The sequence below is a fragment of the Melopsittacus undulatus genome, chromosome 1, assembly GCF_012275295.1.
Source record: "Melopsittacus undulatus isolate bMelUnd1 chromosome 1, bMelUnd1.mat.Z, whole genome shotgun sequence".
NCBI classification, from domain to species: domain Eukaryota; kingdom Metazoa; phylum Chordata; class Aves; order Psittaciformes; family Psittaculidae; genus Melopsittacus; species Melopsittacus undulatus.
The window spans coordinates 10,830,587-10,858,372 of NC_047527.1; the positions used below are offsets into that span (position 1 = coordinate 10,830,587).

At 39.7% G+C, this 27,786-nt stretch overlaps 1 long non-coding RNA gene across 1 annotated transcript in view; it reads left to right on the forward strand.

The window, feature by feature from the left end:
* LOC115945612 (uncharacterized) overlaps positions 1-23,475 on the forward strand; it is a 70,956-nt gene extending 47,481 nt beyond the window's left edge. Inside the window, exons 2-4 of the long non-coding RNA XR_004079917.2 lie at positions 16,204-16,267; positions 20,708-21,663; positions 22,350-23,475. This is a non-coding gene — a long non-coding RNA (uncharacterized lncRNA). The remainder of the gene's footprint in view (positions 1-16,203; positions 16,268-20,707; positions 21,664-22,349) is intronic.
* The last annotated feature ends 4,311 nt before the right edge of the window (positions 23,476-27,786 follow it).

Sequence of the window (27,786 nt, forward strand, 5' to 3'; positions counted from 1 at the left end):
TATTGTAAGATTGCATGCTTAAAAATAATAAAGTAGAACAAGTTCTATTATTTATCCAGTTGGTCACATTACTTCTTGGCATAATTGTTTGGTGATTGTATTTCATGTGATAGCTCCATATAGATGGGGTTACTAATCAGCTCTAAATGTTAGAGGGCTATCACAAAGTAGGACATTAACAGAGATTGCGGAGATGCAAGTAGATGATTTTTAAGGTCCCTTTCAACCCAAACTGTTTTATGATTCTATGACAATTGAAGTATAGGGCTAAACCAGACTTTGAAAAAGTGCTTGTCTGACTTTCATTTGCATTGCAGTACTACCCCATAATAATGCAGAAAGAAGCAAGGTGCCTCCAAAATCTGTGCAGGGATGTTATGTGACCAGTGATGTGCATGTAGGCCACGGGTGAGTGATTCCCTGTCACTTATGGGCCCAAGGCTAGAGAAATACATGGTTGACACCCATGTCACGCGTTGGATCACTTTTAACGCTTTGTCCTTTATTTGCTTAAGTTATTAATCCTGTGTTTACTCTTTGGAGGCTGTGGATGGAACATCTCTGTGAAGTGCAGGGATTCACTTCTAATCCACAGGGCTGACTCCAGGCTCATGAAGGTCCCAGTTGTGGAAAAGGCTTCAGAGGGACAGAGACCCGTCTTTCCAGAGATCCACTATAGGGCTTCCTGTAAGCAGTGGGATCTGCCTGAATCTATCCAGGTGGAGGATCAGACACTGTGCTGTCTGGAAAGGTTGTCAATGAGAATATCTTGTACAGGGAGAGCAATATGTGTTCATTTTATATACCTCAGTTGGAGGCTCCTATGTTTTCATGGTAATTTTGGATATATGCTTCTCTGTGCTTATGTGGATAGGAGTTAGTTTTCATTTTAAAGAACCTTTTTATTCCAGGAGTTTGTGTTGAGAGTCACTGAAACGATTGAAGATTCAGCTCCTGCTTTAATCTCCTCTTCTTAATTTATCATCTTCTGAAAATACCCCCATGGCAAAGGATGTTCAGAAGTATTTGTGCGACTTAGAAACTGAATACACGGAGGTAATTTTAATCTCCCCAGTAATTTTGCACAGCACAGGAAGGTATAAAAAATAAGAACATTTCTGAAATTTTCAGAGAACAGAAAGAAATCCCAAATAGCAAAGCACTGTTACAGAAATGTTTGCAATGGATTGTGGTCAAAATATCTGGAGGCTAAATTTCAAACTGACCAGGAAAATATTCTTCTGGTCATAATTCTTTTCTGTATGTGACCGCACTAATCCTCCTCTAGTCCCGTGTGAAAACAAACAGTCCTGAGGAACGTTGTGGCTTGGGAAGAGTGCAGAAATAACCTGTTTATTCTGAGAACAAGTGAGCAAGTTTCACTCATTGAAGAACTGCAGTAAGCAACAAGGTGTTTTCACAGGCCTGTGAAGCTTGTGGCCTATGTCATGTCCCTGTACTCTCCAAATGAAAATGAAATGTTATCAAAAGATCCTGCCCTCAGCCACAGGCTAAATCTTTGTGGACCTTGTGAGACACAAGACAGTTTGTTATTATTGTTACTTCCTTTATACAGAAAAATACACAAGGAGCAGAGTTAAGGTTTCTCTTTATCTTTCACATCTTGCATTTCAGGGGCATACAGGTAGGGCTGTGTGGGAAGTAAGAGAATTTCCAAAGTCTTATCATTCTGTAAATGGGAATATTTGTAGCAAGCATGAGCAAAACCTGTTTTTTTTTTTTATTCCCAGAAAACCATGTATAATATTGATCCTTTTTTTATTTACCAGATTCTTTTTGGGTGAAATAAGAGGTGATCAGATTTCTCAAGGTGGATACTTATTTAATAAACATCAGGAGATTGTTTCTATAAAATTACATCAGAGCTACCCACAGGAGATGAGTACCTGTAGTCTACTGTTTACAAATATAGGAATTGTTTCTAGAAAGACTGGGGATGTGTTAAGTGTTTGCAATGTTAAGGAAATCATGAAGCAAGTGGTGCTGGATGTATCTGGAGAACACATGCAATCTTTAACTTTTGTATAGCTTCTATAACTAACATTCAAAGACAGAATGGGTTTGTCCAGTGAGTCTGGACAACCAGATGTGACAGCATACAATGAAGAGCAAAGAGCATAGGGAATTTCTGCAACATGAGGACTGTCCTGGAAAAATGTAGGTCTTGGAAAGTCTTGTGAGTGACAACAGATCATCAGCTGAGCATGAGCTACAGACACTTTAGCTGAAATGTTAATACAGACTCATAAATATGAATATCAATGTCTCAGTGTGAAGCTGAGAACATCTGTTACGTTTGTACTTGAATGGTGCAGCATCCACAGCAATGCTATGTCCAGTTCTGTATCTCAGGAATGACTGAGAAATTAGCATGTTCAGAGAAGAGAACTGTGAAGGTTTGGAGAGCCACAAAACATGACTTATTGTGAAAGATTCAAGGAGTGCAGTCTGATTAGCTTATTGCAGGCTTAAAGGGTGATTTCACTGATCCATGAGTACCTACTTGGAGAGCAGAAACATGATTATAGAGGGTTCTTCAGCTTGGCAAAGTTATAGCAGATCGAATGGCTGGCAGCTGAAGCAAGGTATAATTGGACTAGAAATACAGCAATTAAAACCAAGGTAACATTAAGTGACTCCTTGATGTAGAAGTGGAAATTTCAGGTCAATATTGGGATGTGTTCTAAAAGATTTGTGCTCTAGTAAATGATCTCAGGCTGTCTTTGATATGCAAACCCCTGAGGATTTCCCAAAGGGAAAGATACACCTTTGTACAGTGTATATAAACCTTTATCTAGTGGCAAGTTTTGTACTTTCTATGGACATAATTCCCCAAGGCTCATGGGCCACAGATTGAAAAACTACCATTCAATCCTAAATCAGGGCTTGAAGCAGGAATTAGCCAAGCAAGTCCTGTGGTCTGTGGTGTACAAATGATCAGTCTATGTGATTGCTGTGGGTTCCCTCTAGCTTTGAAATCTAGGAATCTCAGCCCAAAATGTAGCTAGGTCTGAGGAACACTGATGCATTAGCCTCAGTTATCGCTCCCTGTCCTGTGAAACACTTCTGTACAGAAGATGACTAATGGGTTTAACCATATTGCTTACACGTTTTACAGCACTGGCGCCTCAAGCCAAATCCCTTCTGCTACTACTCTGGTTCAGTGGTTTTTATTGTCTCTGTTTTGTCTGTTGTGTTCACACATGAAAATGAGGCAGAAAGGTGCCAAGACAGGCTTTTTATTCATTTAAAATACCCTGGGTACTGAGAGCTGAGTGGCCAGTGGGTTGCAATACTAAGGGATCTGCTGTGCACAGACACTTGTTCTCAGCCCCATGCCATCCTCTTCTGTCAGAAGCATGAAGACAATTGGGCAGCAAGCCCAGAGGAAAGCAGTATTTTTTCTTTCTTCTTTTTTTTTTTCCTTTTCTTTTGGTCTTTACTTTTACTGAGTTATTTTCTAGCGGGATCAGTTCCCTGAGGTGTTTCTCTGTAGGGATACACGAATATTTGTCTACCTGACTTGGTACAAGATAGAAGGTAATTTTAGGACAGCACTGGGCATTTGGGGAATTTAATGATGCTTAAATAAATGAACAAATAATAATTAATGATATTAATAATAATAATAATGAAACCAAATTCAAACCAAATACAGCTGTGCTTTGCAGTTTAAACTTTTGCCAATCACTGCCTTCATATGGCTGTGCTCACTTGACTTTATTTGCTGGATAGCAAGAAATGCTTTGCTGGTGGTTCCACTAATTTTTTGTGTGTGCAGAAGATGATGCAATCAGATTTAAGGTTTAAAATATTTAAAGTATGTAAGTGATTGTTTCCTTTCATGTTCTGTTTGTCAGCTTTCACATCCAGCTTCTAAGCTGTGACTCCCCAGTCAGTTGAACTCATTTTGATAGATTGGATTGACACAGATACCCATTTACCTCCATTTTTATTCCAGCTTCCTTTTAGCAAACAATTATGGAACAGCAATAGCTTCCCGCTGGGCAGACAAATTCTTTCTGTCTTCCTTTAACACAGCCATGCATTTTTCCCAGTGATGAATGCAGTAGGACCAAATCATACGAATCTACGATCTGTTCCAGCTGCTATTGAAGAGGAATGATTAAAACAACAGCAACATAGGGGAAAGAAAACACTCTGCTTTTTCCCTGGATGCCAGCAAACACCTTATCATTGAGCATAAGCAGCAAAATACATTTTGAGACTCAAGAACCAAATGTGCATATAAGCAATAAGAGGCTAAATGAATAATAGAGCAGAATGACATGACACCATATCACAGTCCTCAACTAGTAAGTAGCACAGTTCAACCTCAAAAGCTACTGAGTAAGACGAAAATGTCTCTTTAACAGTATTAGGGGACAATTTATTATGTGTATCCTTCGAGTGCGGCACAATGTCACTGCAGGCCCATTGCATTTGCATTATTTCCAGACAACGGCAGCAGCAGAAAAGGACACTGATTTATTTCAGAGCAGGCACAGGTGATTTTTATGTCTGTTGGGACTCAGCCAGATATGGCTTAACCCATTCAAGTCTTTTCTGCTTATATGAAGAAGGTGGCTTTTTGTAACATCCTAATCTTCCAGCTCAGATTTCATTTAAGTTACTCAAGGAAAAGATGGAGGATTTTGAAGTCTTTTGCTTTTTTAGACAGTTACTAAAGCTTTGTTCAATTCAGAGAGAAGGAGTGATCGGTAATAGCTTAATCTGTTTAAAATAATCTGATGATCATTTTCACTATGCAGCTTTTAACGCAGTGTGTGATTTCCACACCCTACAGTAGCCAAATTGAATAGTCTCCTGATAATATTACTCCCTACTGCATGTAAGCTAATTTGCCAGGATCAAAAGATAACATGCAAGAAAAAAAGTCACTCTCTGGCTGTCATGATGCATTCAAAGCATGCAAGCTTTGTTTCTGCTCGATTGGAGATCCCAGAGGACTGCCTGCATCCCAGTTTTCCAGCATTATAGAAGAGGGAAATCTGGCATCTTGCTGGTAGTGTCACCCTACAGAGAGAAGCAGGACTGGGGCTGGGACCAAGTGCAATCACTAATGACGATTAGAGAGAAAGCAGAGGTGTTAATCCAAAGCAATTATGACTGGCTTCTGATAGTCCATCAATTTTATTTCTTCTGTTAACACCAGTATTTTTCCCCTCCTCTGAACAGCTGCCTGGTGTTGTGTGGGCATGTGGCTGTAATTCTGCTGATGGCTGAAAGAGATTCATAAAGCCAAAGTGTGAATTTACATGACTCTTGTGTAACTAGAGTAAGGTACACTGTGCTCAGCAGTATGGCTGAGAAAGGGAATGTTTTTCAGGAATGACGTACAGGGTTTGTCTCATTCCAAACAGGAGAACAACTTGAATATTTTGACATTTTTCTCAGGTCAGTTTTTCAAAATTTTCCTTTTATGTACATGAAAATACTTTCTATTTTGCTTTTGTTCAGGAATGGAGCATTATGAGTCTGATTGAAAACCTCAGAACAGTATAAACAAATTAAAACTACCTACATGCTACAAATTCTTAAAAAAGAACCATATTTAAAAAAGAAAAAAACAACCCAATGTATTGCTTCAGAGCGCTGAGAAAGGACAGTTTAATGTTTTTGGAATAGATGCTTTGTTAGTTTACTAAAAGAAGGTTCTGATCAATTCACCCAGTTTCACAGTGAGTTTTCATTTTCATTGCATTCAGAGCACCTGCTGGAGCACTGCCCTGCTGGACTTGACTTTGCTCTTCCCTTCTCTGCTATATGGTCCCTTTGCACCTGTACCTACTAAAGGAAAAAAAGAGTTTAGTCAGTGCACAAGTATATGAGCATAGTTCAGTGAGTACAATACATGTACATGTGTTTTTAAGGTTACTCAGTGTGTAGTCAATGCTGCTTGTAGGAGTGGAGAACATGTGCTTGTTCAGTACCTCTAGCAAAAGCAGTCATGGGTAGCAGCCACTGAAACTAATCACCATAGTGCCTGTGGACTTGCTAGGGAGTGATTCTTATAGTCCCAGTGTCTTCAACATGAATTGCTGCCTTTAACTTCTTACAGGAGGCTAACGGGGCTCAATAGCTATTGCACATCAGAGAGCCACTGTATTGTAAGCCCAGCTTACTGGACAGTCTGTGGCACTTTTCTGTAGCCCATTCATTCTCCCAATAACATAATTTGTTCATTTTTAAAGCATTTTGAAGGCTTTTAATAACATACAACACCTGCATGGCAGTGGATGGTACTATAGTTCCATTGTTTAAATAGTACTGAATAGACTCAAGGGGTATTGATGGATCATTTATTATGTTAACTGCTAGGAAGACCCGATCCCCAGTTTAAGGAGCTTGCAACAAGAAAGTGGGCAAGTCACAACAAAAAAATCAATAACTAAAAAGGGTGAAGTAGAGGAAGAAATGATCTCTCGAACACACATGGTCCCATAAGTTAACAATTGACACAACCACTGCTGAGTTTAGCTTAGCTTCTTCCTAGTCCAGCAGGCTGTCAGATCTCTTAGCTATAAATTAGATATTCTGAATAACAATTACCTGGTGTTATGGTGAATTAAAGCGGATACCTGGTCTCTACAGAGATGTTAAAAATGGCCAGTCTGAGTAATAAGAAATCACTGAGTTTTGGCAAAAATATAATAATGCTGCTTTCTAAAGAATATAGTCTCATTATTAAGCATAATACACCAAGGTGATGAATCAGATGGAAGAGAGGAAGAAACTGCTTTCTAAAAATTAAGGTATTATTTCTTTCTCTGTTTCTTCCTCATTGACAGATGAAATACCCTTGAAATACAAGAGGACCCAAATGATGCCTTTGTTAATCACATAGTTTAGGCATAGCTGAGCTGAGCATTAAACTTAGAAATTTAGTAACAGAGTTTGTAATTTTTTGTCACTTCAAATCGAATTGATGCAGAAAACAAGTAAAAATATAACTCAGGTTCTTACAGAAAACAGGTTCAAATTCGTGTATGACCTACACTATTCACATCACCCCCCAAGTTATATAAAATAGATGTATAATGCTGCCTAAATAGTTTATAACATTTTAAAAAGAAAAATACATATTTTAAGGGTAAGGAATGACTATTCATGACTGTTGAGACTGCCACTCATTACAGAAGAACTGTATTAACAAGCATCATTGGATGTCCCCTGCAGAAATGACTGTTCCTAGTGACAGTAGGGCAACCATCCAGCTGCTCATTACAGTCTTCCTGGCCCATGTCCATGATCCATCAGAAGGAGATATAAGCCTCCACTGGCTACCCTGTGCAATCAGATGGGTTGTTTTACCTTTTAGCTGCTACAGAGACAACTCCAAGTCAATCTGTACATCTAAGAATCAGGTTAAACAGGAATGGCTGCAACTACCATGAAATATATACAAATCCTTTTGGTTTGAATCATTCAGATTTCATACAGGGTATTCACACGTTTGAAAAACACCGTCTCTAATGTTAGCTTAGCTTGTTTTTTGTCTTCCTCTCTTGTACCTATAAACCTTCCTCTGCTGTCCTTCAGCTCAAGCTTTGCAGAAATAGTTGCTAGTGAATGTATTATCTGGTAATCATGACATGTATATCTCCTCCTTGGTTCAGACTTCCTCTTGTATGTTGTCCTTAATTCTGCATTCAGTTTTGGTACTAGGAGTGGTGTCCAGTCCATCTGGCAGTACATACCTGTTTTCTGATCCATGAGGAGGCCAGGTAGGGATTTAGGAGCTGGTCCTCAAATTGGCCCAGTATGTCTGACGCCCAGTTAACAAAAGACAGATTTAGATGATGACTATATGGTGACAGATGACTTTAACTTACATCACTGACATCACGAAGAGCAATTGTGGCCTTAATGACATGTATTTTATGTAACAAAGTAAATAAATAAGTAGAAAGGGATGAAGCATTTAAAATCAGATGATGTTAGCAGCTGAATTTATACACTGGCATCTGTACAAGGCTGCAAAAGAAACAGCTTCCATTGTGCATCGTGCCTTTCCACAACATTAATTCCATCGTAAACCTCTTCTGTATCACACTTTTACTGCCCTCACCGTGCACAAATTAGCTGTAATCTGGTGACAGCAGCCAAATGCTTCTTCCAAATAACAAAGCAGAAGTATTGTTGCATAACTACTTTTTGTAAAAGAGCAAAAACATCACATATCCATAATTAACTGTAATGCATGCCGCAGGGCGAGTTTTGAAAAGGGGGAAGAGATGTTATCAAGAATCACCTTAATCTATTTTCTAGGAGCCATTAGGACATCCTTTTCAGAAATACATGAGTGATGTAAGGCATAATACAATGTCCCCTTGGGCCTGTAGCTGGTGTGGTTGGAGATGACTGCTGCTTTCTGCATCCATATCTTGTTCATGAGCACTCTTCACTTTGGTCAGCACTTGGTCAGTTCAGCAGGAGCTACTGGGGGACTCAGCTGATGCTGCTGCCTGAGTGACTGTGCCTTCTGGTGACTGTGCTATGGGGCAGCAGTTCTGGCTACGTAGGTCGTGAGCTGGGACTTTCACATCTTGAGTTGCTCTTTCCAAAGCTGTGGTCTCTGCTAGGAGACCAGCCATTTCCAAAAACCTCTTTGGCACTTGAAAGCTCCATAGATTTTCAGGTGGCATTCCAAAAAGGTAACGATAGCTGCCTTTTCCCTTCCCACTCAAAGGTGCCTTGCTTCCATGTTCTTAATGTGTCCAAAACAAATTTCTGAAGCCATTAGTGTTCATTACTGTAAAAAGCACATTAAATCTTTGGGCCTGTTGTTTATTTGTAAAGGTATATTCTGGTGACACATGTTGAATTTAATTTTATTACTGGGTTGAACTAAGAGACTTAATGTTCAGAGAATTATAATGATCACCTAGGAACAATCATCAGAGGTATGTCCTCTTGAATAATATAGAGACTAGACCTAGGACTGATCTTACATATCTGCTTTTTAAGAAAGAAACCAAATCTGAGTTAAAAATAACTCAAAGTTGCAAGTTTTCTGAAATAACTAAGTTTTTATTATTATTCACCAGATGCCTCAAATGTTCCTGATCTTGTACAAAACCATTCCTACCTTCCTCAAAGGACATATAATCAAAATAGGTGGTTAAATGGCAGGGAAAGTTCCTGTTGGCATTGTCTTTGCTAGCCCAGTGCTTACTGTGTCTGTTCAGCTCCCTTCTGCAGCACTGCTGAGGGGCATCAGCTGGGTCGGGGATTTGCTTTATGTGTATGAAGGAGTCAAAGAGCTTACTGAGTAAATAAGACAGAGGATAGAAGTCCTTTCCACTGCTGGCAGCAACATAATCATCTGCTGAATATACTCTGCTGAGGCAGCAAGGAGAGCTGGCCTGTGCAAATGCAAAAAGACTCATTTATAACCTGGGAACTGATAATGTGTACAGTTTTAATTGAGGAACAGCCGTGGGAACCAGCTCTTGTGTGTCTGACAGGTAGTGGCTAACCAGCTTGACCTAATTTTTGTTTAGCATCTCAAAAGAAATGGTTATTTCTTTTTTGTGAGGGAAGATTGTTATACAAATGTGTGCAAGCCTATGTTTATATATCTGCACAAATACACGTATATTTAGTAACATCTCATTAAAGGAAATTAATACATTTTGTTTATTTTGTATAGTGCAATTCATAGCTGCTATTTTTTGTATTCTACTGGATGCCAAAACTCAGTAACAGCTGAGGGTAAAAAATGAAGCAGAAAAAAACTACAGTGCAATTCTATTAATTTATATTCATTTTAGGCAACAAAAATCACAAAAATGGATACAATTCAACCAGCACTTACAGGTGTTAGTTTTGTTGCATGTCTTTGGTATTATATGAGCTGGTTAAAAAATGTTCTTGTAAATGAGCTCTGGACCTTAAAACAAAGGAAAACTTTTGAAGACACTTTTGGTGCATAGGTTCAGGGTTATAGGGTGCTGCTTAATGTTTTAGCCATGGAGAGATTATTCTCTGTTCTGCAGTAATAACATTTGAAAAGAGTTAGAAAGTTGTAACATTAGAGGTATTCTGTTTTCTTCCTTACAATTTTAATGGACCAAGCTTAACAATGAATACTAAATATTCCTGGGCAAAAAAAGATGCTAGTTCTAAAAATATGCCCTAACATTGCACAGTCTGAATCCCTGTTTCACGGAGTGCTTTTCTTAGAGCTATACAATGATAACAGTTAAAAAACACCCAAGGAACCAAATAAACAACCAATTCTGTCTGAAGCTACAGGATCCCAATAAGCTAAACTCTGACATCCCACATGTCATCTCCAAGTCAATCCAGAGACATTGTACATGACACAGGTAAGTCAGTTCTCCATCAGGTTAAGTGCTAGTAGGAGACTGGATGATGATCTACCTAATTTGCTGGTCAGTAGATGGCTTGTTTTTCACACCTGGTACAGGCACAGGGCAGAGATCTATGCTGTTCCTGATTCTGCATTGTTTTTCCATATTTTTAAGCTCATATAGCTCTTCTAAGTTTCCTACAGATGAACTGAGATGCAGGTGTTCACATCTGGAACCATTCTCTAACTAGCAACAAGCCCTGTAAAAAATCCTGAGTTGGGAAGTGCCAAACTATTTCCCAGTTTCCCTCCATTTTTCTGGCTTGCAGAAGATGTAACTTTTTATAACATTTTTTGGGTGGTATTTTCAAACTGCTTTTATTTCTTGTGAATTGCAGTGATTTCTCTTTGTGAAGTGTGCTTAAATTTTATTAGCAAAAAACCAGAATAAATTTGGATTGGGAAAATGGTTTGAAAAAAAAAAGTTACTTTTATAGGGCTTCAGAGTGCTAATGAACAAAAAATACTTGCACAGAGATAACAGTCAGCCCAAAATGCTTTATACATAAGGAAACTATGAAAAAACTTTGCAGAAGGCCTTAATGAAATAATCTGTACTCTCAACCTGTGCTATACGAATGAAGACACAAAAAACTTCTCTACTCCTAAAGAACATAATAGCTTAATCCAAAAATTAGGGCATTTAATAGTCTTTCAAAAATTTGCTACTCCTCAATTTATGTAATTCCAATTAATATTGTTAGTCATATAAATGTCCAATCAAGTTGGGCCTTTGCATTTTAGGTCTCACGGAAGACCTACAGTCTTGGATCCCACGGGTTGATTGCACATGGTATGAAAACAGGTAGTTCCCTGAGTGGTTTTGCATATCCTACCTTTTAATTTAGTTGAGTGCCCTTTGTTCTTTCCCCTTCTCATGCACGTGTTCATTTCAATGTCTTTTCACACGAAAGGTTTTCCATGCCCTTCTTTTTCCACCTCCCTTTCCTGAAAACAGATTTCTCTTTGGCAGCATTTGCAGATTAGCGCAAAGACAATTTTATTTTCATGGCTATCCATTTTGACTATTTGTTTCCCAGGGAGATGTTTTCTTCAAAGATTATCTTCCTGTGCCCAAAACCTTTAGGCAAAACAGCAGTAGTAGCAACTACTGTATGTCCCCCCTGCTCCTGTGATAGTTGTGGTTGCTTCACAGGGCTTGTTTGGCGTCTTTATCTTTCAAGTGTGAGACTCATTCAGGGAAACCTGCCCTTTTCTTACGTGAGTAAGCCTGCCTATCATAAGACTTAGTATAAGCACCATAAGCAACTGCAATCTCTTCTAATTCCCACAAAGAAGCACGGAGTAGCTGTTTCTGTACAGGTTTAAATTATTTAATTGAAAAACATGGGTTTGCCATTGTTTATGATGCTGTCAATATTATTCTGGACTAAAGAATCCTTAATTTAAATGAGGAAGTGCTTAAATGCTATGGGGAAAGAAGGCCCATAGAAAACCTGCAGACAGACAGATAGCTTCTGTGGGCAGCTGGTTTCTGAAGAAAGAGGTGGTCGCTTTCTGAGCTGTTTGCTTGCATAAAAGATAACATTATCATGATATTTTCTCAGCTGTGCTTAAGTGAAAAGAAACCACTGGCCTTTGCCTTATGAGCATTAATTTCCTCTATTAGCCCATCTCCTGTTTTTCCCTGATGATGAATAGCATCACCAGTTGTTGTAAATACAGCTCAACTCAAAGTAACAGGGCAGAAATATTATATATGTGTTTCCTTTCTTTCTTTGGCCTAGAACTGCTTTCTGCTGTGTTTGTATATTTCTGTTAACCATAAAAACAGCTCTTCAACTTGCTGATTATATACACTACTCACACAGGATGACTACTTTTTGAGGTTAAATTCAGTCTTGGACAGAAAGAGCGAGGGGCCAGCCCAACACCAGAGGTGTTCTCTGTCAGACCATGCAGTTGGCCACCTTCTGATCTGGATTTGCAATTGGTGTTAATTTATATAAACCCTTGACTTGTCTACCTCGATGACTTACAAACTCACTTTTAGTCTTCACTTGAAGAGTTCTGTCATGATACCTAACTTACAGTTGACAATTTTTGGCCAATACAGATTTTAAAGCTTGAAGGGACCTTTACACCATTTAATCTGGCTGTAAAAACAGCTCTTTGCCAGAGACTTTAATGTGAACTCTGCAGAATTTTTGAACTCCATGGAAAACAATCACATTGAAACGTCCCTCACATGATTTAGGATCTGACAAAAAAACAGATGAAGTTAGACTCAATGCTGAAAGCTGAAACAGAAAGTTCTCAAAAGCTGGGGTGAAAACACTTCTGTTTTGAGGGTTGTCAGGATAAGTGGCTTTAAGTACAAGTGCCCAACTTAGACAAACTGACAACCACTGAAAGCAGAAACCTAAGATTGTTGTGTAATAAGTTTTAAGACTGTTTCAGTATTGGGGTTGGATTGGTGGAAGTATTTCATGCTATGAAAAACTATTTAATATGCAAGAAGAAATCCTTGCTAGGTGAAGTGTGATCCCCGATAACCTATCCTGTAATGATTTGCCAGCAGAAGAGTCACACAGATACTAGAAATTTCAGAGTTGGAACTGCTTTGTTTCTGTTATGAATTCAAGGAGAAACTGGAACCATCTTAGGCTTCTCTTGTTACAGAAGGAAGAGAACGAGACAGAAAGTTTATTTTGCTAATACTCTAATTCTGGGTAAACGTGTCCCTGTTGTCACTTAGACATAAGAAATCTGAACGCAGATGTCCTCAAGCAGGCAATGTACTGGAAATCCCCAAAGATTTGTCTGTGTGTATAGTACTAACTTCAGTCTCTTGTTTCCATACCTTAACCTTTTTTGATGGAGGACCACTTCATATTCCATCCAATTGACTCTTTCTAGATTAATTCCTTTGATTTTACTGTAGGTCTCAATAGTAGACAGCGGAAATGTCTTATGTGTTCGATAACAAGTCTCCCTGGATTTAAAGATTTTAGAACCATAAACAAGCCTGACAATCTGAGTGGGTACAAGGCCAACACTGGAAACTTTTCTGACTTATTACTTGTATCTATGCAAGTTACACAAGTATGACATCCATTTGTAAAAAGGAAGGGTCAGGGAAATACAGGCTGGTCAGCCTTACCTTGGTGCCTGAGGAAAGTGTGGAACAGATCATCCTGGAGACTATGCTTAGCACATGGAAAATAAGGATGTGATTGATGACAGACAACAAGGCTTCAGTAAAGGCAAGTTGTACCTCACAAATTTGGTGGCCTTCTATGGTGGGGCCACTGTACTTGTGGATAACAGAAGAGCAACTGATGCCATCTTCCTAAGCTTATACAAGGCATTTGACACCATGCACACAGCATCCTTAGGGATTTGATGGATGGAGCACTGGATGAATACAGAATTAGCTGGATGATCACACTCAAACAGTTGTCATCAATGGTTCAATGTTCAAATGATGAACGGTGCTCCCCAGGGATTGGTTTTGGGGCCAGTGCTGTTTAACACCTTTGTCGGCGACATTTACAGTGAGATTGAGTGCATCCTCAGCAGATTTGCTGATGACACCAAGCTGTGTGGTTTGGTCAGCACACTGGAGTAAAGGGATGACATCCAGAGGGACCTTGACACAGCTGAGAGTTGGGCCTATGTGAACCTCATGGAGTTCAACAAGGCCAGGTGCAAGGTCCTGCACCTGTGGTAGGGGAAATGCCAAGCACAACTGCAGACTGGGCAAAGAGCGCACTGAGAGCAGTCCTGTGGAGAAGGATTTGGGGTGTTGGTCCATGAGAAAATTAACATAAGCTGGTAGTGTGTGCTTGCATCTGGAAAGCAAACTATCCTGGGCTGCATCAAAAGAAGCGTGACCACAGAAGGAGGTGATCCTGTCCCTCTACTCTGCTCTCATGAGACCTCACTTGCAGTATTGTGTGCAGTTCTTGTTCTCAACATAAAAAGGACATGGAACTGTTGGAAGAAGTCCAGAGGAGGCCATGAGGATGATCAGGGGACTGGAGCACCTCCCCTATGAAGACAGGCTGAGAAGGTTGGGGCTGTTCAGCCTGGAGAAGAGAAGGCTGCGTGGAGACCTCATAGCAGCCTTCCAGTATCTGAAGGGGGCCTATAAGGATGCTGAGGAGGGACTCTATCAGTGACTGTAGAGACAGGACAAGGGGTAATGGGTTAAAACTTCAACAGCGGAAGTTTAGATAGGATATAAGGAAAAAAAGCTTTCCTGTTAGGGTGGTGAGGCACTGGAACAGGTTGCCCAAAGAAGTGGTAAATGCTCCATCCCTGGCGGTTTTCAAGACCAGGTTGGACATGGCCTTGAGAAACCTGGTTTAGTGGGAGGGTTCTTGCTCATGACTGGGAAGTTGGAACTAGATGAACTTTAAGGTCCCTTCCAACTCAAAGCATTCTATGACTTTATGATTCTACTATTCTGTGATTGTGTCGTATTCCAGGACCAAGTAGACAGACAAAGGACTTACCCCTCTGCATCCCTTTGAAGACTCAATAACCTGTCCAAATCAGAAGAATTCTCTGACCTGTTGAAGCAAGTTATGTTCCCTTCCTCTCTGTCGGAGGATGCAGGGACTGAGTTCCCATGGCAATATAGAAAGCTTGGTTTACAAGGAATGATGGAAAAGCTACAATGTCTTTTGCCGTCTGCTTATAGTCCTGGGGTGACCTTCAGTTGTAGCAGTCTGATCGCTTTTACAACTGTTGTTTAAATAACAGGGTTTCCTTGATGATGATAATCAGAAGGGAAATGTCACTGCAAATACATTCCAGAGGAAAAGAGCAATTCGAGTGAAACCACAATGTGCTCAGTCTTGGCTATATTCAGACTCATAAAACTTTTGCCTCTGGATGTTAGATCAGATTGCATGTAGATTGACAAGCAATATTGCCTAGAATAAATCCTTCAATAATGGGTGCATTAAAAATACAATAGACAGATTATATGGATTTATCCATCTATTTCAGATAGTAAGAAAAAGTACAAATGAGTAGCTAAGGAACTGTTGATGCAGGAGGCCATGTATACACTGAATTGCACTGCATGCTGCTCCTCCATCTATGGAGACCAGCAGTGAGGAAGACTCTTTCCAGACTGAGCTCCAGCATGGATTTGTCCTGAGTTTCTATGAGACAAGTCATTGAATGACTTGGGCATGTCAATCTTTCTATGTTATACTCTGAACATCACTAGAACTTCCCTTTTGGTTGCAAACTTGATGAGAAGGAGCCTTGTTTGCTCAGGGATCAATTCTTACAGGATATGAGCCAATGAGCTGCTCCTAGTTGCTTCACTGAAAGTCAGAGGAGGAGAGGAAGCATGCTAAAAAATTGTGAGGTAGGCACGATTAATTAAATCCCTTTATTTCTAAATTATTTCATAAATTATAATGGCAGCAGTCCGGCACCCCTTGTCTTTCTCTCTCTTCTACATCCCATGGAACACAATAGTCTTCAGTGTAAAAGCAGGTGTTTTGAGTAAACAAGATGTGGTAATACAGACTCCCTACCCTGACCTCCCCAACAGCCTGAAGCTAAATATGCCCCCTACTCCAGCCTTCCAGAGGGTATTCTGTGCAGTACTTGTTTGAAGCTCTTCTGGCTTGATCAAGAGGGTCTCAAATACGGAGAGGAGGCTGTCCCTGCCCATGGCAGGGGGATTGGAACTAGATGATCTTAAGGTCCTTTCCAACCCTAGCTATTCTACGATTCTATGGATTTTGGAAGGTTTGCTAATACTTTCAATTTTCCTCTTCCATTTTCTGTTACAGTTTTATGCAGTGCTTGCCAGCAAAGATGCAGATTGGGGTTGGTTGCTGTTCTTCACATTAAACTGTAAGTGATTCAGAGGAAGGACTGTGGGTTTTTCTTGCTTGTTTATGTACAGCATACACATTAATATCTATAGATATACACAACTATAAGGTAATATTAATGTTGTTGGTAAAAATAAAATGTTTGTGGTTCTATGTCCCACTTTTTAATCCACCTTAATATAAACCTCTACTGGGAAAAATGATAACAAAAAAAGCTTGAGGGTATGTGATTTCTCACAGTTAATATCATGTGTACCTCCAATGACTAATCACTCATGGGTTTGCAGCGATACTCTTGTCTCACACAAGTTTTCTTCTGAAGGTTTACTGTGGGCTCAGACTATGTAGTTCAAATTCTTCTCTTTAATAAGTCGCTGCACCTTTGCCCAAGGCTGTGATTGAGTATGTGGACAGTTATTGTGGTTCAGCTGACACTTGAAGACTTCTTTTGCCATGTTAACTTGATTTTGAATTTGCGCCTTGGGGGGTTTATATAACTTAAATATTCATTTTGTGGTGCCAAACAGAATCAAAGACTCCAAATTTCAATCAAGTGAAGAAAAATCCAAACCTAGGGAAATTCTAGCAAACAGAATTGACAGCACTAAGTAGTAGGTAAAAATGCATTAAAAATCTGAGAGGATTTTATTGCTGACAAACCATGCCTGAATTTGAAACTTCTTTAGAATTAGGAAATAAGAAGTGTTACTGGAGTTTCGTGTTATGTGGCATACATTTCACAGCAGTCCTGTGCTATCCTGGCTCTCCAAAGATGGTTTGAATGATTTCCCTGGTGTACTAAAATGCTTGTGGGATACCAAGGTGTATAGGGAGAATAAGTTGTGTGGGAGAATCTGTGGACCATCTTTGGTGCAGACAAGACGTGTCTGTCTGATCTGGTCTGATTGTTCTAGTGCTCTCTGGGAATGTTTTCCCTGGCTGGGTGGCAAGGCATGATCCTCCTGATGACTGTTTATGAGAAGGGTCCCAGTTCTGTTGGCACAGCTCTGATAGAAAGATCCAGACTCAAATGCCCATGCTACATCTTTAAGAATCCTAGCTAGTGATAATAAATGAGAGCTCTTTCAGAGACTTAAAAGTCATTTTTCTTCCAGCAGTGACACCTATGAAATGACCACTGTTTTGCCAAAAAGCATCACCATCATTGCTGTAGCCTTTGTATCCCTTTGTTATTGTAAGGGATGACTCTCAACAGTATATAACAAACAAAATCACAAATCCAGGATGATGTATGCTTGGCCATAATAGTCTCAATAGTATTTGGCTTAGCTAAGGAAGTCACAAAAAATCAACTGTGGAAATGTAAGCTATAGCTGGAACTATAAATATTTTCAGAACCATCACTGTAATTATTTCTGGATGCTAAATACTCTTCAGAAAAACAGAAAAAGAAAACAAGAAAGTAATTATAAGTGTTAACATTCTTACGCCAGATCCCCATCGCTAGAATAGGCCATTTAAGAGACATTTAAGGCAGAAGGGTTAGACTGGGAGGGTGGGAGTAGTTTTCAGCCGCAAGGCTAGAATAGACATGGTCCCTCCCCCAGGCAGTCTGAGGTGGGGCTGCAGCATTTGGCTTCTTCCCCCATCAATCTGCCCCTGAGAGATAATATTTTCCCTTCCCCCAAAGCACTTTTAATCTAAAAAGTGAGTGGGTGAAGCAGGAGTGGAACGTAGAGGGCAGATGAATTAATAGTGGCAAGGGCATGTTTTCACATATGCTAACCCATGTGTACAATTCGTAGGAGTAATAAGTCAATCTCTCTGCCTAGTGGGACAGAGGGTTTTAAAGGCATCATGGCTGAGCTGGGACAAAGCTTGAAGACAGGGCATGAAAGTAGAGATTGTACAGGGAGTTCACATCCCAGCACTTAATGTAATGTATTATTTGAGTTCTAGCTTGTCTAAAAATGTTAAAATGGTGCTGCCTGGTACAGCATGGGGTGCAGTAAAAGATTCATTACACTCTTCTGAATTTAATTTGCATCTTTACACATGCTAACTTCATGGCAGAATGGACTCTTACTCTATACAGGAGAAATATGTTTTTTTTTAAAGCTTAACATGCTTTTGATCTTTCATGCAACCCAGTGCTTGAAGGAGGGGATGTGGAAGACTCATTTGTATTCTATAAAGCCACTTGCTGTGCATGAGGAAAATAGCATCATGCCACATCACAATGTGAAGGCAGTGGGACCAGACAACTATTTGGAAGGGGCTGCCACAGGTTCTTGTTGATCTGAAGTACATGTGAACTTGTCTCTGACTATCAGCTGGTGTAAATCATCAGAGCTTCTCTGACTTTATTAAAGCTTACCTGATTTCAGTAAGGAGTTGTCCATTTGCATTCACAGTGTTCATTACATGCCGATATCTGATGAGTGTCAATAAAAAACCTCCCTTATCAGACCTCTGATAACAAGAGCTGAGAGGACACTAACACTGCAGGATATAGCTCAGCTTTTAGAAAATATTCTGCCAAATTAGAAATCACAAGGCAGAAAGGCTGGAAAAATCTCAGAATGTGTTTACAGGCTCCTTTAATCCAGTGCCATTTCATTACATTGCCAAAATTAATCACTGTCTTCAGCTCCTGTCTTGGCTTCTTATTTACTGCTAACTTGATCTCCTTGGTGAGATTTTATTGCTTCCAAACATCATGCTCTTTTAACATAAGATCTGATACAGATTGCAAAGAAGTGAATAATGTAGGGAGCAAGCAAATAGGAGCTTAAGGGTCACATGTGACTGTTAAATGTAATACCTATTCCATTAAATATACAGCATACATATAACCACAGATCCTTATGTATAAAATAATTGGGTTATATGTTGTTAGCTACCAGGAACAAGAAGCACAGATGTAATGGCAAAGCAATCCTCTTTATCAAAATAACAATCTGAAGCAGAGAGTGGTCTGTCCATGAGCCCTCCTGCAAACACAGTATTCCTAACACTGCCAGCCTGACACTCCATTGAAACTCAACTTTGCCACCTACATGGGGCCTAAAGTTGGTTTTGGTATGAGAAAATTGTTCCATTGTGGCAATGGGGAGAACTGGGACAACCTCTGTTCAGAACTTGGACTTGGTTTGGATTAGGCCTCTGAGGTGCTGTATGACTACAGAATGCTCTTTACTGTGCTGAGCCTTTCCCCTCTTTCCCCTCCACTGCCATTTTTAAAGGATGGAGACTGTATTTTTTCCATGTATATGCTGTGTAGCACAACAGGGCCCTGACCCTACCTGGATCCTTCGTACTGTAGTGCATGTTTCTTAAAAGATCTCTCTAATAAAATGCTATGCTGTAATAATGGAAAATTCCCTTAGAGTCACTCCTTCCTTGACCTTTGGAGGAGCAGACTAAGCCCAGCTCATTAAAAAACTCCGATGAAATCAAACCCCAGCAGAAGAATCCTATGAATTTCATAAGAATTCAGAACACTTCAAAGTATTTTGAAATAGATTGTGCATGGAGAAATTGCGCCAGTTGCTTCTGCATGTCTTGGCTAGATACATCAGACTGGTAAAAGAAGTGTTCACACAAGGAGGAAGAATTGTAATGAATGAAAGCCATATGGCTGCATCCTTCACAAAATATCCTCCAGTGCATCAATGAGAAAGTGGGAGTTAACCTGGCTCAGACAGGGATCCTGTTCTGATATCATAAAAGACGGCTAATCATATTTAATCGCATCGTTTCCTCATGTCAGCACTTCTCCCTCAACAACTTCATTGCTTCTGATTAGCAGCAACCCATTTTAATCGGCTAGTGATGATGAGCCCCTTTGACATAAATAGGTGCAGTTCCAAATGGTATTAAGGTTGTTACTATTCCTTAGCATAGCACAATAAGAACTCAATGTATCATTGAGTTTAGAACACTGATGAACTGGAAATGTGGTCTAGTAAAAGGTATTTCTCTCTCCTAAAGGACGGACCTAAAAAAGCTCAAACAGAAGAGGAAAGAGAAGGTATGCAGGTAGGTCTCTGAAAGCTCATCTGTGGCCATGTTTGCATCCTTCATAGTCAGCTTGCAAGAAATAAGCTCTTCTGCAGGTGCTTTGAGATCCTTCAAAGAGGGTGTGGAAGAGGGCCAGTGAAAGTTATCACATTGCAGGTTTTAAAGGGAGGGCACAAGTTGAGAGACTGTTAAGTATGAGCCACCTGATAGCAATCTTAGGAGATATATTTTGGAATGATAGGTACCAGCAATCAGGTCTTGCAAGGGCATATAATTATTGTGTAATAATTTCCCATTTGTCATGCAGGGTTACATGCTTTCATAAGGTGTGGAGCTGCTTTTTACACAGCAACTACATAGCCTGGGGTACTTGGTCCTGAGTGCAATTGCTGCACTGCAGAATACAATGGTCTCTGAACAGACAAATGCTCCGTTTCTGTTTCTGTGCAGTGATCTTTTTGTCTATGTATCTCAGGTCCCAGATGCCTCATGGAGGTACTTATTCTCTTTCATTCTGCAAATGAACTCAAATAGTTATGGGAAAAGTTATGAGTCCTACAGTTGGACATTTCAACATTGTGTTTCCTACCATGGAAAATGGTAGCTCAGAGGCAGAAGTTACAACCAACAAGACGCATAGTTGGGAGAGAACATGCTCTACCATGAAAACAAAACATGGATGCTAATACCAGAGATGTTTGGAAACAGTGATTTAAGGAAATAGTTCCACAAGCAGCAGACCTTTGAAATAGCCTTTTGATTGAGCCATGGTACTTCCTTCTCCTTTTTGTTTGACCTGGAAGGGACAACAGATGTTGCATGTTGTCCAGACCTGCATGTGTGACTGAGCAGTCAATACTTCTTCAAGAAACAAACCCAAATAAATGCCATGTACCTCTGATGTTGGTGAACTGAAAAAGTGCCTTTCCAGGCTACATGCAACCTCAATACATGCTTAATATTTATGCAGGCCCCTTGTAAAAAGTTGTTTCCATTAAAAGCCCTACCCTGTTATCAGATTTGGATGAAGCTGGACAAAATGCTTTCATGAAGTTCACATAAGCCTTGTTTCCCTGAGAAATAAGCAAAAATCTGTAAACTGTATGTGAAGATGTTTCCAGAATTCTTGGAAAACTTGAACTAGTTCAAGCATATCAACAAAGAAAGAGGATCAAGGAAGGTGTTTGGGCAGAAGGATTTGGTTGCTCACATGGGCAGCTGATTCAGCCTTAGGACATCATTCTTCATGGTGAGAACTTCTAAATAGCTCCTAGTGTCAAAACTGAACCTGTGAGCTTCCTGTTCTATTTCTACTCTGTGCAGAAGCCTCCGCTGCTGTTACTGCTTTCCTCACCAGTGTAGTTACCATTTCTCTACTTTGTGACACCTCAACTTTCTCTTTGAGCTCAGGATGCTGACATTCTGCAGGAGGTAAGAACCTCACATTTCTGAAAACAGCTTCTTTTTTTTTCCTTTGATACTTTCTACCCTCCTGGACAGAGACAAGAGCTTGAAAATAGAGCACAAATCAATCCTAAAAACTTCAAATACAAAGAGCAAAGTAAAAAGCCCTTAAATGATCTGGAGAGCTGAAAGAGTTATTATTTTAAGCTGGTAATGCTGACCACTGTGTTGCTGGTGTTATGTACTTGCTGACTTAGGTTCTTGGAAGGTATAGTTGTGGGTAACAAAGTAGAAATCAACAGAAATACATTGATTTGCACGTGTTGTTATACACCGACTGACTTGCTGTCTCTTTTACTGTCGCCCGCTGACAAGTCTTCTGTTTTGCCTTTGACTACTCAGGCATGAAGAACAAATAAATTCTAAAACCATTACACTCCTCAGCTTTGAAAGAGTTGAGTAAATACTGGGCACTCCATCTTTTTTAGATCCATTCTGGCCAAAACCCTGACTTCATTGAATTTTGTGATACAACACTTTGTCTTCAATGGATTTTGTTTTCAGAGTCTTCCTGTCTCTGTTACTGACTTGTCCAATATGGCCCTGCAGGTCACATCTTTGCAAATGCTCTCCTCCCACAATTAAGTTTGCCTTGTCTGTTTACATTGTCATGTATTTTCAAAAGGCTACAGCTCTTCTGTGTTTGTATGCAGGCTCTCAGCTGGGCCCTGAACTGGTGCTGCAATGGTTAGCAGTGTTATCATGAAGATCATTTCTAACATAAAAGGTACATGCAAAAAAGGTATTTGCTCATTTTTTAATATAAAAGGTAAATGCAAAACTCTTATGACATTGAATAACTGTCACTGGAACTTAATTTGGATAAATACCCTAAGGTGAAGCTTTCATCTTAACTAGAGGTGAATGAACTTATTACGAGCAGCATCCCATTTTTGAGAGGTTTATATTTGCATCCATGAGCCTATCTGTGATCTTTAATCTTTTGAGTCTGCAAATTTTGGCTGGAGAATTTCCAGAAAAGAAGTATTGCACCTCCCACTGTGAGTTATACAGGAAAAGTCTTGCTCTGGAGACTTTGGAGGGGCAGTCTATCCAAATCCCACAGAACTTGGGATGGATCTTACTCTGAAGGCAGATAAAAGTGTTGAAATCTCAGCTGGGTATGTCTGCATACACTTCCGTCATACTTTTGATTAGAATGAGATATAACCTGAGAGTTCGGCCTGTCGTAGCCTGTGGTTTCTAGTCTAGCAAGTCACAACTTTGTGCAATGTAGACATATATCCCTACATGGATAACACCAATGCAGTTCAACAATGCCGAGTTCCCCCTGGGCACAAGCTAATGAAGGTGAATCAGAGCTTCATGATAACTTGAAATGTGCTAACAAACACAGGCAATGGGCTACCTCCTTTGCAAACAGCTTTTTCTATTTCTGGCTGTGTTCCCCATGTACCAGACAAGCCAGTTTTCTGCATATTTTCATCTGGTGCTGTGCACTCCACTCTGGGAATTCCTCCCAATGTGAAGCTTACCTGACCTTGCAGAAAAGGTGTCTGGTACCAACAATAAAATAGACTTTGCAGCTGCAACTGCTATTAGGTTTGCATGCTAATCGGCTAAAGGTATTGTAAATGCACAAGACCCATAGAAAAAACACTTAACGTCATTATGAGAGAAACACAGTGAGCAAAGCATGTCACCATGTCACATGATGAAGTAAAAGACTATATTAACAGTGTAAACAACTGTTGTTCCATGTATTCCCCTTGTATTTGTGTATGTATGTCTGAGATTTTCTGGTATGTTTAACTATTCAGGTGCAGCTGTCATGTGTAGGAACTGGCATTTAGTGCTGGATGTCTTAGACATATAATAAAGATTACAAGTGAAAATAAATTAATTCCTCCAGCTTTACCAAGCCAAAGTCTGAAAAAGTGCAGTCCATTCTGTAATGAATGTTGCAATTTGTATTAAATGAAGCTTTCAGAGCCCCCTATCCCTAAAGAAGTCATGAAAGTTTATCATGATACACTTCTTATTCATTATCCTTAAAAATACAACATCTAAATACATAAAGGCCTAATGTTGACTCTTTAAACAAAAGAATGTTTATTTCCACAATCACTGTTCTGTGCCGATTGAATGAGCTTAAACATAAAAATAATCTAAGTAACTCACTCTTCATCAGATGGGAGATTTTGCAGACTCATACAGAAGTTTGACAGCACTGAAAAGCTGAGACAGAACAAAAAGCAGAGAATAATGGTAGAGGTGTCATAATTAAACTGCAAAAGAAGGAGGTATTGGTAGTACTTGTGATGCCACTGGAAAAATCTGTGTGTTTGTAATGTGTAGAGCACCAGAAAAGTGTTTTGCAGTCTTTCTGTCCTGTAAAAGAAGAAAAGGAGAGTCAGTTTCTGGTGAACAGAAATGTGATGTTTCCAAGACAAGGGCAGTACACCAGTGATGATTACATTTGGCTTTTTTATCTTCAAAACTCAGATAATATAAAGTCAAGCATAATCTTTTCATTTAATGGTTCAAAGTGGTTATTCTTTCCTCATTAGCTGATGGCATGCTGCAAATTGCTTAAACCCATTTGCACCAGGGAAAGGGAGATGGGGTCTACTCTCATCAATCATTTTGGCACACAGAAGTCGTGGCTGCCTTGGAGCCAGTTGCAGTGAGGGAGACACCCACAGATAATGAAGATAGCTGCTGTCCTGGATCAAATCAGTGGTCTCCAGCCCCTCCATCTAACACCTCATCCTTCAGAGAGCTGAGCTCTCCCTCCTACATCATGCACATCACTGATTTGGGGGTGTTTTGTGTATGTGTCTGTCTCCTCTCTCTCCATATTCTTATATTGACTAAAATTTGCTGCAATGTTGCTGCACCTCCAAGAGTAGAACAAGCTCCTTTCTTCCTGCACCTGGTCACTGGATTTGCCTACCCTTGAGGTATCTTAATATGTAGGATGAAAAATGTCATTCAAGCCAACCCCTTACTTACTCTCAGAATAAGAGGAATCCATAAAAGATCCATATATTGCTGTAAAGCAAATTCACTTGTATCTGGGATGAAATATCATAAATAAAAGATCAGGGAAAAAAAACCAAAATAAAACCAGAAACAAAACCAACAAAGCAACAACCCCAAATAAAATCCTGTAAAATTGAAGAAGGTTTAAGAAATCACAAAATCTCCTGATAGAAGTAAAACCTGGTTGTCTGGGAAGCCTGAGGGAAAGACAACAGAATAGAGGTAATGTGGGGTGCAGAATGGGACCAGGAATGATTTTACATCAAAGCTCTAAAGTGAAGTAAGAAACCAAACCACACATTTTCAAGGGTAATATCTTTTCCTTTATTCTAATTGTGATCCTTGTTCAATATCAGCAGAAAGTGACTAGTTCTGTGCATTTTTAATTCTTGTATGACCCAAGGCTTGGGCAAAGGCAGAGCTGAAGTTGCTAGTGATAGGTATTTACAGAGGGGCCATCTCAGTGGTGTTTTACTACGGCTTTATCAAATGGATATTAGCATGCTTTTGAGAAAAAAATATAGACACATATAAACAGAGAATCATCTTTTCACATCGAAATGCTGAGAAAACTTCAAGGGACCAAATAGAATTTTGCATTATTTGTGAGAGCATCTCAGCACTTTGGGTAAAGGTGGGCATTGCCAGGGGCAGTTTTTCGATCTGTTTTGTTTAAGCATCATGCAGCTTTGTGTTTACTTTCCAGGAATATTTTCACAGCTGATTTTTCCTGGCAGAGGTGTTTTTGAAGGCCAATGTCAGTGTTGCATATGGCCATACCCAAGGAACCCAAATATATAATCTGTACTTGTGCCAAGAGGTTATTGCACACGTTCAGTTGGGGAAAAAGCAGAGTCCCATCTGATTTATCTGACCGACCTAGTTTGCAGCCATGCAATCCCAGCATATGTTGGGATTGTCTCAGCAAACTGCTGCAGATTTCCTGGGACTGCTCTTTCTGCCAGGTCAGAGTCTTTGGAAATTCCTTGGTGTATGTATTTTCCAAGGCATAATTACAGACTATTAGATGTGCTTTGCTATACACCCATACACACAGACATGCGTAACTGTGTTATGCAAATGTTGACCATAACACAAATCACATTGCCTTGCTTCATGCCTATTTGTATTTCCTGGTATCTTCTAAAGATGAGGTCCAACTTATAAATGGGATTTCAATCAACAACCTTGCTGTGGACCTATCCCCAGGCCTCTAATCCCATCAGAAATCTGGGGGAAGTTCAGATGCTTCTCCAACTGTTGGTGGTTGGCCCCAAACAGTGATTGGAACTCCTCATTTGCTTTCATTATCTGATGGGTGACAAGTCTGAACGGCTCGCTGTGTGTGTGACTAAATCCACCACAGGAGCTCACAAATCCCAGCCTTTTGGAAGCGAAAGCTTCCTTTGGCCACAGTTCAAGCTTTCTTGTCAGGACATTTCAAACACTCCCATCACAGGAGTTGTTGCTCATATGGGAGCAGGTACATTAACACATTCTTGGCAAGTTACCAAGCAATGGAGCACAGGACTCAGTGAAGGTATTGATGGATTTGTGTTCAGGGCTTTTGAAAACCCCTTTTAGCAGTGGCTGATCAGTGTATATCAAGCACATTTTATGTCTTGCGCACATCACCTGTTTTTACAGGGAAGATTACAATATGATTTGATCACATATATATTATGGTGACCAGCTTGGGGAGCAGTTATTTAAAAATAGGCTTTTCGATCCAGCATGCAAATGTTTAATGGGATTTGAAGCCTAATGCTGAAGCTAGCCAAATTTGTGCTGAAAATAACAGACACGTTTTCAACAGTGGTGGTAAATCAACAAGCGAACAACTTCCTCAAATTATTGTAGGTTGTCCATCATTAGGAAACTCTTAATTAAAGGAGGAGATAGGATCCAGAGTGTTGGTTTTCAGACTGTGTTTGCAGGACTGCTGCTTCAGAAACAGTGAAGAAAAGCTGATCTAGTAGGCCTGAATTTCTTCTACCTGGGGGAAGACTCCTAGGAACTTTAAAGTGATTTGCAAATAACAGTAATGCAAATCTAAAACTGTGAGCAGCTCTACTTCCACAACTGGACCCCAAGCAGGAATTAGTCTAGATAAGACTGTGGTATGTATGGGATCTGTATGGGATCTCTTCAGGGGGTTGCAGATAGATTCTTGTGTCCTTAAAATCTAAAACCCACAATTTTTTCACAGCATGAAGCCTAGAATTTTGTTGCATTACTTTCGTCCTTTTTCTTCATGATTTTGAGCTTAACCTGACAGTTCTAATGAGGAACAGAAACATGTAACTTGTGAATGCAAGGAGCTAGAGGTGTTTGTCAACTTGTAGGACTGGAAACCTGCTGGAGGATCATTTTCTATATTTAGGTGCATATTCCTTGTTTCTGCATGAGTGACTGCATGACATGAAAGTGTGTGTGTCTCTACCTACTAATATTATGGCATTCTTCACTTTTGCCAGTGTTAAAATTATCTATAATAATCTTTGGTTGCTTTAAACCTTGTTTTCTCCCTCATGTGGTTAATCCCCTATTTCTGCATTAAAACATTGGCACCCTTTGGTTAAGAAACTTATTTAAATGAGATCATATACTATTATTGCATGGGTGGAGTAGTAAATGATAGTACAGCCATGTAGTCCATATTAAGATAATATTATAATCACTGAAAGATGATGACTTTAACCAGCTCAAATAGTCAATGAAGCCATTAGTAAGAGAAGCCATCCTATGTCAGTAGCATCATTGAAACAGGTGCTGCATAAACACAGAACAAAGGGGCCCATCCCTGCCCTTGAAAAAATTTATTGTTTCAAGGAAACAGGTTAAAAGCAAATGCCAAACCAGCTTTTTCTTCATTCATTTAAGTCTTTTGAATGTACCAGAATTAGACAGAATCACAGACCAATGCAAGAAATACTCGAGGGACCAGTTTGTCTCAAGAAGCATCACTGTCTGTCAGGACTATCTACTTCTACCTAGCTGACATAAAATATTAATGCAGAACAGATGACTGAAATGGCTGTAAAATACCAAAATTACTACCCCAGGGTTTTTTTAAATGTTTTT